Genomic DNA, 15,570 nt, shown 5'->3' with positions numbered 1-15,570 from the left:
ACAGTAACATTGCAGAGTGCTTGCAAGGGATGCCTGTTGGACTCCAAGGTTAGGTATGTTTGGGGGGCGGGGGGGTGGGGGGGGGGGGGGGGTGGATGGAAGGGGTGGAGGGTGGGCACAAAGGCTGCCCTGCATTTGAGGCAACTTTTTGAGGGTGGGGGTGGGTGTGCAAGGGAAGCAGCCACTCATAAGGGACACCTTGTATAAAGTGACCATTCCTCTGCAGCTGAGACAGTTCAGGCACAGCCAGATTGCTATGATTGGAGTCTGGCCTCTAGCTTATCTGACCACTCAAGCAATGCAGAGGCATCAAAGCGCCACCAAGTGCTCCAGAGCTTTTCACCCCTCAGGCACAGACTGCAAACTAATGAGATTTTTAGTGGACTGCAGAACAGTTGAACGACTGGGCACGTTGTACAGTCTCCTTGCTAAAGCTGGCCATAGAGCAGTCACTAGTGGAGGAGCTCACAGCCCTTACAATGTCATCATCCCGGCTTGGACCAGTCTCCCCTATGGTTCAAGCAAACAGTGTAGCCTTGCAGCACGGGGTTAGGGGAATGCCTGTGCCTGAGCTGAGAGCACAGCATGCAGTCCAATGGACAAAGCTGCTGCCAATCGGTCAGGTGGAGTGGGGCAGAAGTGGGGGGGTTTTCGGGCAGCCATGCAGCGCACTAATCTCTGGCCATCCAAGTGGTGACCAGCGCTCTCCGGATGCATTAAGGGGCCTTCAGACTTACCCAAGAGAGGTTCTTAGTACAAAAACAAAAATAGCTGGAAAAACTCAGCAGGTCTAATAGCATCTGCGGAGAGGAATACAGATAACGTTTCGAGTCCGTATGACTCTTCATCAGGTTCTTAGTACACCCATGCTAACCACACATCTCTCTCCTTCATCCTGCAGGAAGAGTACATCAAGGTCATGGAGCCTGGTGAACTAGCTGTATGCTTCATGGCGTACAGAGAGCGAAGCTGACGAGAAGATCGCAACTGAGGCGCCTGGTTGTGCAAAGGGAGGAGCAGCACCCGCTGGAATGAGGGGTGGCTGGGGCCCCTGTACACGCAGCTGAAGAGCCACGGCAAACCATCACTGGTCGGCGCCTAGCTAGTCACAGGGTCTATAGACGTCACCTTTCATGCACGTAGATGACTGAGGACCAGTGTTGCCGAAGACTGTGCATTACTAGAGAACCGGCCAGCTGCTGCAGGGTTTGGAGCCACGTGCACATGGAGGGCATCCACTGTCAGTGGCCGTGAAAGTGACCACGGCACTCAATTTCTACACCTGTAGCTCCTTTCAGGGCCCCACAGGTGACCTCTGTGGGATATCACAAGCCTCCACCCAAAAAATGCATCCGGAAGGTTATGGATGCCATCTTCGCAAGGGCACACAACTTTGTGCATTTCGCCCTGGACCAGAAGAGCCAGGATGCAAGAGCACTTGGATTAGCCCAGATCTTGGGTTCCCGACAGATGCAGGGTGCCATCGACTGCACTCATGTGGTGCTCAGCTCACTGTTACCCGATGCAATCAATGATGTCAGCCGCAAGGGATTCCATTCACTGAATGTGCAGCTAGTGTGTGACCACCACAAAAGCATTCTGCAAGTCTGGTCACGGTTTCCAGAGAGTGTGCATGACTCTTATTTTCTCAGTCGGTCATAGATCCCTAACGTCTTCCAGGGTCCACAGAGGCTGCAGGGGTGGCCGCTCGGGGACGAGGGCTACCCGCAAAGGACGTGGCTGATGACATCCGTGCGACGGCCTCAGACTGCAGCAGAATTAAGGTACAACAGGGCTCATGCTGCAACTTGGTGGAGCAAACTATCGGGATGCTGAAAATGAGGTTCTAGTGCCTGGACTGGTCTGGTGGAGCCCTGCAATATAGTCCACAGAGGGTATCACGCACTGGCGTTGCCTGCTGCGCCCTTTACAACCTGGCGCTGCATTGGGGACAGGAACTGGCTGAGGAGAAGATGCAGGAGTTGGATATTTCCTCTGATGAGGAGGACATCAATGGTGATGAGGATGAGGAGGTCCTCGAAGGCGATGATAACGGCCAGGCAAGGCAGGTGCATTCAGGAGGCTCTCATAGCTGCTAAAGTTTTGTAGGACGATGATGACATGCAGTAAGGAGGCACCATAGACCCTCACATTGTATCTATGAACATTTGACTCCAGTCTAGCTTATGGCAGCACACATACCCTCTGTGATAATGCTCCTGTCATGGAGAAGCAGTGGAGGCCCAAATAATCACTCGATTGCAGGAGGATGATGACAACATGCAGAGAGGACACTCCATAAATCTTCACATAGCCTCTGAGAATGTCTGACTCCTGTCTGGCTGAGGGCAGCTCGCTTGCGCTCTGTGATCAGGATCATATCATAGAGATGCAGCCATGAAACTTTAAAGGCATCTGATCCTTTGTCTGCCTTTAGCACATGACCCCTTGAGGGTCACTGGTCACAGATGCTGAAGAGATGGGAGCCAGCCCCACCTTAAAGGTGCTGAGAGCACATAGAGAGAATTACAGAACTCTGTGACGCCAGCCCATGACATTTTGGCAGCAATAACAAGCACCGTCATGGTGCAGGGGTCGGTAATGTGTCCAGGGAGTGTGATGCCAGGCTATCACTTTGGTCTGAAACAAAGCTGCACAAAGCACAGGGAAGAGGTCCTGGGCTGAGACACCTGCCTTTATCTTGTGCAGAAAGGTTTCACATCTGAGTGACACGGACACCACTCATCAAAACAAGGAGTCATATGCTGGGAGACATTCTTGGGAGTTTATTGCCAATAGTGAACATTATGTACAAGTGATTAACACCTGTGCCCAGGCTGTGCAATGACATCTTCTTAACCTTCCTAACCCTGCCGCTACGTCTTGGTGCTTTCCAGGCATCCACAGTGGAGGTGGAGGCAGACTGTTACGCTCTATTTGTGATGACCTTGGTGGGCATCCTCTAGGGGTTTGAGGCCTGGAGGGCCCCGGTCTGCTTTCAGGGTCCTGCTGTGTGGCAGTGGCACCCTCCTTGGCCTGTGGAGCTGGAGCTGCTGAGGTCATAGGAAGAGGGGCCGGACACTCCCAGAGTCACCTGGATGGATGGCCCTGGGGGTACATCTACTGGTCCTTTTCCCTATGGGTGCCCAATTGCCCCTGGCTGTTTCCTTGAGGGGTAGCTGGAGTGAGATCAGGCTGCCCAGCACCCCACTTGCGTGCACACTGTCGGAGGTCAACTATGGCATCAACGATGGAGTTCAGCACGCGCAGGTGCAATGTCCTGGACCGAGTACTCCAAGGCGGCTGCCATCCTACCAGTGTTGACTTCGGTGTGTTAGCATGCCGGGGCTATCACCTCAGGCTGAAAGTTGACGGACTCCTCCATCGTGCCTTGCAATCTGAGGAGTGTGGTGGACATCCCTTCCTGATGTTCCCGAGCTTGCCTTTGCAGCTCCAGCAACTGTGATATGACTGAGTCCAGAGGCTTGTCATCTGACTCGGACTCAGCAAATTTCTGGCCTCCAGCAGTCCTCCGTGTGCCAGACACCTGGGAAGTTCCTGCCGCCGCCTGCTGTGGATCAGAAAATGTGATGTGCTCATCAGATTGTGATCCTGAGGCTACTCTAAATGTAGGTCCCACCAAGGTGAGTGTCTCTGCTGGTGGAGGGTGTGGGTGAGCACTCTGGCGGGTCTTCAAGGAGGGTGCCTTCGGATTCCTCTTCAGGGGTTTCTTTGGGGCTTGATTGGAGGCCCTGGGTCGTGGACTCAGTCGGCTGCTTGGCCGATGTGCCTGCGAAAGCAAGGGGAGATAATTAGTGCATGGCAGTGGCCTGTAAAACAGGTCATATCTCTGACAGCATGGTTGTCTGATGGGTGTTGCACTGCTGGTTTTTCACTTGGTAGAGCACTGCCAACCTGAACACAGAAACAGTTCAGATCCTCGCTGACCAGCCGGATGGCTCTGTTTTCAAAGTCTGTGAGGACCTTGATTTCAAGCAATCCTCCACTAGTCTGTGACTTCTCCCTCTTGTCCTGCATATATAGAGGTGGAGAGAGTGTAAGCAGGACACCTGCCAGGCCAGATGATAAGTATGCCTGGCATGTGTGGTTGGTGAGTGGCCTCAAGGACGGGATGAGGGCAATGAAGGTGTGTGAGAAAGTGAATGGTGATGTCCCTTGAACTGGCAGTGAGTGAGGACCCTTTGGATGTGTGATGGGTTTGAGTGTGCGAGTTGAGAGTGGCGAGAAAAGTGTCTCACCCTGGCGGAACAGAGGAGATCATTCATCCTCTTGCAGCACTGGGTGGCTGTCCTCTTTTGCAGGGAGGTGGCACTGACCACCACTGCCACCGCCTCCCAAGCCAGATTGGCGATGTTGCTGCTCCTCCTGCAGCCAGAGCGGGGGGTAGAGGACATCACGGCGAGCCTCCACTGTGTCCAAAAGGCACCCGGGGGATGTATCATTGAACCTGGGGGCTGCAGTCTTTTTGCCTTTCAGGGCCATGTCTTCTGGCAGCAGTCGTGGGCTGGAAGCACTGAGAGATGCGTGCCTGGCTGCACTTTAAATAAGGCGCCCGGCGTGATGAAGCAGCGAGGTGATGGCGTGGTGGGCAAATGAGAGCCCTCCCACCATGGAAACGGCGTGTTTCCTGGGAATACATAGCTAATGCAGCAGGCTTGGGAAGATACAGCGTGAAAAGGCGCATTGTGGCTGGAAAGGTAAAATGTCATTTTACTTGCCCGCTACCGCACTTAGTACAAATCTGGGAGGATTCCGCTCTATGTTTTGAGTTCGCAACAGGTAAAGAACTGACCGTACCCAACCAGCCTGTGCTTGCAAGATTTTCAGTATTCTCCATGGCAACACTTACACCTATTAGAGTCCATTTGCCAGCCAATCAGCACTCTCTTCTCATGCAGTATAAATTGTTATTCTCCTGTGACTGTTGGTAATTTCTTGTTGGCTATCCTGATGAGTGCAAGACAAAAAGCTTTGATAGCATGTCTCTTTTTTCAGCAAAACTCAAGTTCTGTACCACCAAACAATAATACTCAACTTTCTAAAATTTGCCCCTTTCTAATATGACACTCTAGGTTTTGTAGGAAACATTTTTTTCTCCAATTTCATTAAATTATATTTTATGATTACTAATCTCTAGGTCACCTCCATATTTAAATTAGCTACTTGACTTTTTTTTTAAAATATAAATGAATTGGTTTGAATTATAATCACAGTTATGGAAGGAAATACATCAACCTATTAGTACACAGCAATTTCCTGCAAACAGTAAGGAGATGAATGACCAGATGATCTTGATTTATTTGATACTGTAGGTGTATGATGCTGTAGACTGAGGCAAGAATCTTTTGCCAAGACACTAGGAGAACCACGTACTCTTCTTCAAATGCTATGGAACCTTTAAAATCCAACTAATTCACTGAGCAAATTAGTTTATCAATCAAAACCCACCAATTGTTCCAACTTGTTTATCATGTGTTAATTATCAATTTCAGGACCGTAAATCACAAATCTGTAGTCTGGTTCTACAGATGATTGCAGATTTCCAACATCTCATTCAGGTGTTCAATTTTCATATACATCCTTACATACCTTAAGATAAAAGCAAAATACTGCAGATGCTGGAAATCTGAAACGAAAACAGAAAATGCTGGAATAACTCAGTAGGTCTAGCAGCATCTGTGAAGAGAGAAACAGAGTTAATGTTTCAAGTCTGTATGAGCCTTTTTCTGAATAAGGGTCTGAAGAAGGGTCAGACGGACTTGAAACGTTAACTCTGTTTCTCTCTCCACAGATGCTGCTAGACCTGCTGAGTTTTTCCAGCAGTTTCTGTTTTTGTTCCTTACATATCTTGTCAGCTGGCTTTTTAACTATGAGCATCTCAGCCACATTCAAAGTCCAGTCACGCATCCACTTTCCAGCAGGATTATACAGATACATCTATATGTATGTAAATCTCCCACGGCGTGTACTGAATTTTGCAAGCCTTGTATATCTCCTATTATACAGCTCTGATTTCTCAATCCATTAAAATGGATAGTGGTACCTATTAAAATTAATGGAAGCATTTCTTCAGCATTATTAATTGACATAAGGTGCAACCAAGTGTCATGAGGAAGAGTAACAACTGTAAATGCACATGGTCCAAAGATTTATGTATACAAACAGATCTTTCATGGGATATTGAGGATTTGGATAAGGTTCAGAGGAAGGTCACAAGATTGATTCTCAGTTCAGAATACCTTACCTACTCTAATCAGCTCAAAAAACTTAATAGTCTTAAAGCAGCAAAGTCTCAGTGTGATTTGGTTGAGGTGTTTGAAATAATGAAGGAGCTAGGTTGTGTACAAAACAAAAATAAAAATACCTGGAAAAACTCAGCAGGTCTGGCAGCATCTGTGGAGAGGAGCACAGTTAACGTTTTGAGTCCGAATGACCCTTCAACAGAACTAAGTAAAAATAGAAAAGAGGTGAAATATAAGTTGGTTTAAGGAAGGCGGTGGCGGGGGGGGGACACAAGAAGAGCTGGATAGAGGGCCAGTGATAGGTGGAGATGACCAAAAGATGTCACAGACAAAAGGATAAAGAGGTGTTGAAGGTGGTGATATTATCTAAAGGAATGTGCTAATTAAGGGTAGAAAGCAGGACGAGCAAGGTACAGATAGCCCTAGTGGGGGTGGGGTGGGGGGAAGGGATCGAAATAGGCTAAAAGATAGAGATAAAACAATGGATGGAAATACACTTAAAAATAATGGAAGTAGGTGGGAAAAGAAAAATCTATATAAATTATTGGGAAAAACAAAAAGGGGAGGGGGGGGAAAATCGGAAAGGGGGTGGGGATGGAAGAGAGAGTTCATGATCTAAAATTGTTGAACTCAATATTCAGTCCAGAAGGCTGTAAAGTGCCTAGTCGGAAGATGAGGTGCTGTTCCTCCAGTTTGCCTTGAGCTTCACTGGAACAATGCAGCAAGCCAAGGACGGACATGTGGGCATGAGAGCAGGGTGGAGTGTTGAAATGGCAAGCGATAGGGAGGTCTGGGTAATGCTTGCGGACAGACCGAAGGTGTTCTGCAAAGCGGTCACCCAGTCTGCGTTTGGTCTCTCCAATGTAGAGGAAACCGCATTGGGAGCAATGAATGCAGTAGACTAAGATGAGGGAAGTGCAAGTGAAATGCTGCTTCACTTGAAAGGAGTGTTTGGGCCCTTGGACGGTGAGGAGAGGGGAAGTGAAGGGGCAGGTGTTGCATCTTCTGCGCAACACTCTTTTCAAGTGAAGCAGCATTTCACTTGCACTTCCCTCAACTTAGTCTACTACTACATCTACATGAAGCAGAAGGTGCAATTTCTGCAGATTTCCAGCATCCGCAGTTTTTTGATTTTATCTAGATTGTGTACACATTGACAAATTATTTTAATTAGATTGGAAGGACCAGGGGTCAATTTTAAGTTATGCAATGCTAGAACTAGGTTAGATGTTAGAAGGTTATTTTTTTTTTACATACCAGAGAATAGTACATAAGAACACAAGAAATAGGAGTAGATGATCATATTGCCCATAGAACCTGCTTCGCCATTCAGTATGACCATGGCTGATCTCGGGTTTCAACTTCATTTTCCCACCGCTCCCCATATCCCTGAATTCCCTGCGAGACCAAAAACCTGTCCACCAGCCTTCAACGTATTCAATGATAGAGCATCCACAACCCTCTAGGGCAGAGAATTCCAAAGATTCACGACCCTTGCAGTGAAGTAATTTCTCCTCATCTCAGTCCTAGTCCCAGGAGAGCTGATTCATGCAATGAGTGTTGAAGAGAGCAGGACTGGTTCCTGGCTATGGCAGAGATTATGGGCAGAATTTTGCCCTTGGTGGGTGGGCAGGCCCCGCCAGCTCGGCAGCGGGCGGGCAGCCAACCCCCGCCACCATTTTAAGTGGGCGGGCCACCCGACGGGAAGCGCCATGCGCTTCCTGTGCAGGGGTGGGGGGGAGAGGGATTCCCCCACTGTCAAAGTGCGCTCTTTCGCGCATGCGTGCGAAAGAGTGCACATCTCCCTGAGACTAAGTGCTATCTTAGGGACAAAGTTTTTTAAACATCAAGAATAGACAAATAAAAAATTTATTAACATGTCCCCCTCATGTCACACGAGACGGGACATGTTAATAAAAAGGATATAAAGTTTATTAAACATTTTTAAAACGGACATGAAACCTCATCCCGCCAGTGGATGAGGTTTCATGTTTTTTCTATTCCCCGCTGGGGCTCCTGGCCTGCCCGCCAGCCTCAAGGTTGGATGGGCAGGGCATTTAATGAGCTTAATTATCCTGTCAATGGCCTCGACAGGATAGCTGATTTCACTGTCCACCTGCCTTCCTCAATATTTAAATGGATCGGGGTGACATCAGGGGTTCCTCCCGACGTCATCCCGCGTCAGCGAGCGGGCCCCACCCCCAACTCACCGACGGAAAAATTCTGGCCTGTATCTTAAAAAACTGGGTGTCAAATAATACAAGTCATGGTTAATCTTGTCCCCTGAACTAGTTTTGATGGCCTATCGGTTTAGAGAGGCGTTTTCCAAGTTTTTCAGAGATCATAGAATGGGTGAGCACAGAATGAGGCTATATGGCTCATTTTGCCAGCTCTTTGAGAGAACTATCCAATAAATCCAACTCTCCTATTTTTTCCCCATAGCCTTGCAAATGTTTATAATTTTACTATCTGTCCAATTACGTTTCTAAAATTTATTATTGAATCTGTTTCCACTGCCCTTTCAGGCATTGCATTCAAGATCATAATTCAGTGCATAAAAAATGTTTTACTCATGTTGCCTCTGGTACCTTTACTGATGACTTTATTTATGGGCAGAATTTTTCCCTCGTCGGGCGAGCGCAGCAGGTGGGCTGGGAGTAGCCACGAAACCGACCGCCACCCACAATCGGGCCCCAACCGCGATTTCATACTGGTGGACCAATTAAGGCCCACCCAGTGTGAAACTTGGCTCTACACTGGCCGGGTAGGGCCATGTGGGTCCAAGGGCAACCCGGCTGCCGGTTTAAAAATGGCCCAGGCAGCCACAGAAAGGGAGGGCAGGTCAGGTGGGTACTCGGCTCTCTGCTTTTCTGATAAGTGCCTCGCTATCCTCCTGGAGGAGGTGGCTGCCAGGAGGGACAGCCTTGCCCCCAGAGATGGGAGGAGGAGGCCACCGCACTTCACAAAGAACACATGGGAGGAGGTGGCAGCCCTGGTGAGCAGCCATGACGTGGTGCAGCGCACAAAGGTGCAGTGCCAGAAGCGTTTCAATGACCTGCTGTGCTCAGGAAGGGTGAATACCATATTGGCATGGGTCAGTGTGAAGTGTCAAGATGTGGCCGTCCCCCCCCGGTTCAATCAGGACACCCTAGAGCTCAAGAGCCGGCACACTCCCCGTGCAACTGGGCATGGAGAGGCGGGAGCATCAGATGAAGGTAAGAGTGCAGTGCACAGAGATGAGACTTTGTGCAACCATTCTCTTCATTGATGGCAGCCTCAAACCTGGAGTCCCCATTGATCACTGAAAGACGATGGCACCGTGATGCAGATCTCCATTGTCTCACCAGGGTGCCCAGCATGCACAGTGACAGCGTGATGACTTTAACTAATGACATGTCCTTCTTCTCCCTTTTAGGTTCGCCAGCAGGCGTCTGATCTGCACGCCCCAAAGGGCCACCCCTGGCAACGGTGGACCACCAGGCGTCATTTTCACCTGCGTCACATCCGCTCTTGGAAGCAGGCACAAGCACAGATACCAGCATCTTGCTGAGCATTAGAACGGCAGCTAGTATCTCGGTGCACATTGGTGAGGGCAATTCATAGTCACTTGAGGTGTAGGCGGAAGCAGAGAGTGCCCAAGGCGCCAGCAGTCGGAGGTCTGCTGGGGACCAGGACGATTCTCAGTCAAAGGCTGATGATAAGTCTCTGGAGTTGTCCATTAAGCAACAGAAGCTGAACGTCCAGTGAGATGTTCGGGAGGTTCTGGCGGAGATCCATGAGGGTCTGCGCGCCACGGTGTCCGTGATGGAGGACTCCATGTGGAGCGTGAGCAATGCGTTGACCGTCATGGGCAAGCGCACTGCCTCCTCCATTGAGTGGCAACTCTCATGGAAGGGCAGCTCCAGGGACAGAATCAGGGATTCGTGGGGTTGCGCTCAGACCTGCAAGACCTCACACAGGCAATGATTGCTGGTGGTCAGTGTCAGTGTGGGAGATGGATGAGGCACCCAGTATCCCAGCTAAGTGCCCGTCCATCAATTATGTCAGGGAGGTCCAGAGCGACCTCACGTTGGCGCACGAGCTGCCTGTCATTTCTGCGGGCTACTCTCATGGTGCTCTGAATGATGGCAGCAGCTCCTCCGCCCCTCTGCCTGTAACCATGGCATCAGATGAGGCTGCGATGACTGGGGTAATGCCAGGTGTGGCACTGGCTGCTTCCACCCAGGCAGGGCTAGCACAGGCTGCACTGGCCAAAAGACAACCACCAAGGTCATCAAGGCCAAAAGGACAGCAGAGTCAGCAGGCTATCTCCAATGCCGGTGCCAGCAAGGGGGGAGCACCTAGGTGTAGGACTCACAAATGTAAGTTAAAGGCACCACGAGTACAAGAGGGCTAAGGTCACGGGTGACTTTATGTTCATTCATGTTTACTTTATCTATACTGGTCTGGGAATGAAGACCAGAGAAGTTTATGTAAATAGTTTGGAATTGTTTTTGCCATCATGGCCTGAGTATGCTTCACCTTTTTATTTTATTGGTGCAGGGTACGCCAGTATGTAATTCTGGACATAGGTGGCTCTGAACTTTATTGCACAGGCACTGAGTGTTCTTTGGGTTCAAATGAAAGGGTCATTTCAGATATCCAGGATGGAAGAGGCAGCCCTGGCATGCATTTGAAACTGACCTTTGGTAGCTTAGCTGAAGGAGTGTTGGATCAAGGTGTTCCTGGTGTCCCTGTCTCCCTCCAGGTTATCAAGGTCTGGTTCCACGTCCTCAGGGTTCTCCTCACCATGCTCCTCTTCGGACTCACTACTGGACTTATCATCTGTGGCCTGTGCAGCTCTGACAAGATCCCCTTCCTCCAGTGGGTGCCCCCTTGCCAGTGCTAGATTGTGGAGAACGCAGCAAGCAACCACGATCAGTGACACCCGCTCTGGGGGTATTGTAGTGCTCCCCTTGAACTGTCCAGGCATCAGAAGTGCATCTCGAGAAGGCCTATGGTCCTTTCTACCATCGCCCTTGTGGAGGCATGACTCGTAACGCTTCTCTGCCTTTGGTCTTGGGTGGCAGAGAGGCATCATGAATCACCTCTCCAATGGATAGCCCTTGTCACCCAGCAGCCATCCATCCAGTTGGGCTATAGCATTGAAGGGCTTCAGCACCTGGGAGTGTCTCAGGATGTACACGTCATGAGAGCTGCCAGGGTATCTTGCACAGGCTTACAGAATCTGCATCTTACGATCACACATTATCCGCACGTTCATGGAGTGGAATCCCTTCCTGTTGATGAAGGCACCGGGCTCACCTGCTGGCACCTTGATGGCCACGTGTGCAGTCGATGGCACCTGGACGCGGGGGAACCCAGCAATCTCTGCAAAGCCTCTGGCTCGCTCAGCCTGGCTGGTCTTGTCCGTACGGTGAAGTATAAAGGTCAGTACCCGCCTGAACAGAGCTTCTGTCACCAGCTTGATGCAACAGCAGACGGCTTATTGGCAGGCTCCACAAAGATCCCCCACTGAGCCCCGGGAAGAGCCGGAGGCATAGATGTTGAGGGCCACTGTGATCTTCAGAGCCACTGGCATGGGGTGTCCAGCCACACAGCTGGAGCTGATCTCAGGCCCAATCATCTGGCAAATGGAGGTCACGGTCTCCAATGAGAAGCAGAGCCTCCTTTGGCATTGCACCTTGGACGAATTGAAGTAGCTGCATCGCCTCTTGTAAACCCTGGTAGCAGGATAGTGGCGTCTTCTGTGGCCCCTTCCGCCTTGGACTTCCTGCTGGCCCTGTGCCCCTTATGCTTGCACCTCTCCTCCCACAGGTCCCTCCCCTGGAAGTTGCATTGGGACATCTGGCCTACTCGCCCTTCTGCCTCTCTTCCTCCTCAGAGGAGGTGCCTCCAGCAGAGACCACAATCCCCACTACCAGGGTCACAGAAGGCGGTCTGATATCTGGAAGGGTCCACATGGTCTGAATCTTCAGGGGGCCTGGCAGACAGCAATGAGTCCTGAAATGAGGCCTGGAAAAGCTAAGAATGAAGCCCCAAACAGAGATGAAGCTGCCAAGTGCCAATAAGCAACCTGCTGCAACTTATATCCAAAACCGCTCACTAATCACACTGGCAATGCTGCTGACCCTTTTTATTCCGCTCTTGGATAAAGTTTGTGAAAATGTCAGCTGGCCGCCTGCTGGTTTTGCCCATGCAATGATTAGGAAATTGCGCGGGCAAGGAAAAATCACAATCAATTGGACTGTTAAGGGCCTTAAGTGGCCCGTGAATTAATGGCGGGCACCACTCTGGCACCCGCACACACCCACCGAGCAAAATATCATAAGAATGCGTGATGATGTCAGGACACTCACCTGACGTTATTGCACACTATTTTACTCCCATTCGGGTCAGGCGTGCGCCCAACCATGGGGTGAAAAATTCTGCCATTATGTGTCCTCTGGTTACCCACCCTCTCCCATTGAAAATAGCTTATTCTTTTTACCCGATCAAAATTGTTGCTGATTTTGAATACTTCCATCAAATCTCCTCTTAATCTTGTCTGTTCTGAGAACAAATCTCACTTTCTCTAGTCTCTCCACATCTTTCACCCCGAAGCTATTCTAGCAAATCTTCTTTGCATCCTTTCAAAGGCCTTGGCATCCTTGTTAAAGTATGGTGCGCAGAATTGGTCACAATACTCAGGCAGGTCCTAACAAGTGTTTATACAGGTTTACCATAATGTTCTTGCTATTGTAATCTATGCCCCTATTTATAAAACCAAGGATTCCGTATGCCTTTTAACAGCTTTCTCACCTTGTCATGCTACCTTCAAAGACTTGTGCACATGCATTCCTAGGTCTCTGTTCCTGCATCATCTTCAAAATTGTACCATTTAGTTTATATTGCCTTTTGTTGCTCGTCCTACCAAAATTAATCACTTTACACTTCCTAGCATTATAGTCCACTGTCATGATTCTGCCCATTTCACCACTCTGTCTACATCCTTCTGAAGTCTGTTATTAACTTCCTCACCATTTACTACATTCCAAGCTTCATGTCATCTGCAAACTTTGAAATTATGTCTAGTTATGAGTTAATTAGTTAATCTAGTTAATTATGAAAATATATATCAAAAAGATCCCGACACCAATCCCTGAAGGACAGTACTGCACACTTCCCTCCAGTCTGCAAAACAATGGTACACTACTACTCGCCTTTCTGTTCAGCCAATTCTGTATCCATGCTGCCACTGATCATGCTGACACAAAACCAGGCAGGGTTGAGAGTTGTAAGGAGAACGCAAGGAGGCTTCAGGGTGATTTAGACAAGTTGTGTGTGTGGGCAAACACATGGCAGATGCAGTATAACGTGGATAAATGTGAAGTTATATGCTTCAGTGTGAAAAACAGAAAGACAAGAGTATTATTTAAATGGTGATAGATAGGGAAATGTGGATGTACAAAGGGATCTGAGTGTCCTTGTACACCAGTCAATGAAAGTAAACAGGCAGATGCAGCAAGCAATTAGGAAGGCAAATGTTATGTTGGCCTTCATTGCAAGAGTTCAGAAGTAGGGATGTCTTACTGCAGTTATACAAGGCCTTGGTGAGACCACACCTGGAGTACTGCGTGCAATTTTGGTCTCCCTACCTAAGAAAGGATATACTTGCCATAGAGGGAGTGCAGCGAAGGTTCACTAGGCTGATACCAGGGATGGCAGGACAGTCATATGGGGAGAGATTGGTTCGACAGGGCCTGTATTCACTAGAGTTTAGAAGAATGAGAGGGGATCTGATTGAAACATATAAAATTCTAACAGGCCTAGACAGACTAGATGCAGGGAGGATGTTTCCCCTGGTTGGGGAGTCTAGAACCAGGGGCCACAGTCTTAGGATACGGGGCAGACCATTTAGGGCTGAGATGACGAAAAATTTCTTCACACAAAGGGTAGTCAATCAGTGGAATTCTCTACCACAGAAGGCTGTGGAGGCCAGGTCACTGAGTATATTCAAGAAAGAAATTGGTAATTTTTTGGATATTAGGGGCATCAAGAGGTATGGAGAGAAAGCGGGAATATGGCATTGAGATAGAGGATCAGCCATGATCGTATTGAATGGCGGAGCAAGCTCGAAGGGCCGAATAACCTACTCCTGCTCCTAGTTTCTAATCCTTTTTATTCTATTTAATTTCTCTACTATCTCTCCATTACTGTGACATTGGCAGAATCATCTTCTTTCATGAAAACAGATGCAAAGAACTCATTTAGTGCCTCAGCTAAGCCCTCTACCTCCACAAGATGATCTTTTTGGTCTCTAATCAACCCTATCCTTCCTTTGACTATTTATATATTGGAGACTTTTGATAGGTAGGAAGTGTCTGAATTATGATGCACAATGCATCACAACTGTACAGGAAAGCCCAAATGGGCAAGCTGGTCTTTTCATGTCTGGCATTTTGATATGTCTGTAAAATAACAGGTCCCAATGGCAGGAAACAATTAGAAATAGAGAAAAAGTAAGTCTAAATTGAATACAAAATCAAAATACGGAGACCAGAAATGTTAACTCTCTTTCTCCACATATGCTGCCTGGCCTGCTGAATATTTCCAACATTTTCATTTTTATTCTAAATTTAATATACTGGATATAAATCAATTAAATCAAATACCATGGGGAAGGGTTTCTACTGGGATCAAGGGGGCAAATAAGCAGAGAAGCTGTAACAATGAAACTTTGTGAAATTAAGTTTAACACAGAAGAAGAATATTTTTTAAAAATCAGGGCTTACTTATAAACAAGCAAAACTACATAATTCTCCTCTCAGAAATATCACATGATATTGGGGATCAATGATCCTCTGGAGCGGGTCTAGAACAAGTCTTTTGGTGGGTGTAAGGGGGAGAAATCAGGAGCAATAAATCAGATCCATTAAAACAGACTATTGTTGGGTGAGAAGTGGAAACTGGGGAGGATCTCAACTCTCATCAGGTGAGGCAGAGTGAACAGGGGGCAATATTGGGGTGTAACCAGAGCAAGCCACTCGTCTGGTGAACTGAATTGGAACAGATTCCTTGCCAGGTTGGGAAAATGCAGTAGATCCTCTGTGGGATAAGGAGTGGGAGTTACAACAGGCCTCGCATTCAGTTGTGTGACAAAACTAGACAGTGCTTCTTCGTGAGTCAGGATATGGAACTGGGATAGGCCAGCTCCATAGGATGGGGTGGAAATAAATTACTCAATCAGAAGTTAATTGACGTGCAGGGCCAACTTAAATGGAAGGAAACTGGAAAAATTAAAGTCCTTTGCTATTACATCTTTCCC

General features: G+C 48.4%; 1 protein-coding gene across 1 annotated transcript in view; it reads right to left on the bottom strand.

Moving 5' to 3' along the window:
• The window catches only part of phf21b (PHD finger protein 21B), a 252,118-nt gene that overhangs the window by 70,056 nt on the left and 166,492 nt on the right, over positions 1-15,570 (bottom strand). The gene's annotated exons all lie outside the window — the stretch shown is intronic.

The sequence above is a fragment of the Cetorhinus maximus genome, chromosome 22 (assembly GCF_964194155.1).
Source record: "Cetorhinus maximus chromosome 22, sCetMax3.hap1.1, whole genome shotgun sequence".
Taxonomy (NCBI): domain Eukaryota; kingdom Metazoa; phylum Chordata; class Chondrichthyes; order Lamniformes; family Cetorhinidae; genus Cetorhinus; species Cetorhinus maximus.
Note: the sequence above shows the minus strand (reverse complement) of the source record. Positions and strands in the feature narration are given on the sequence as shown.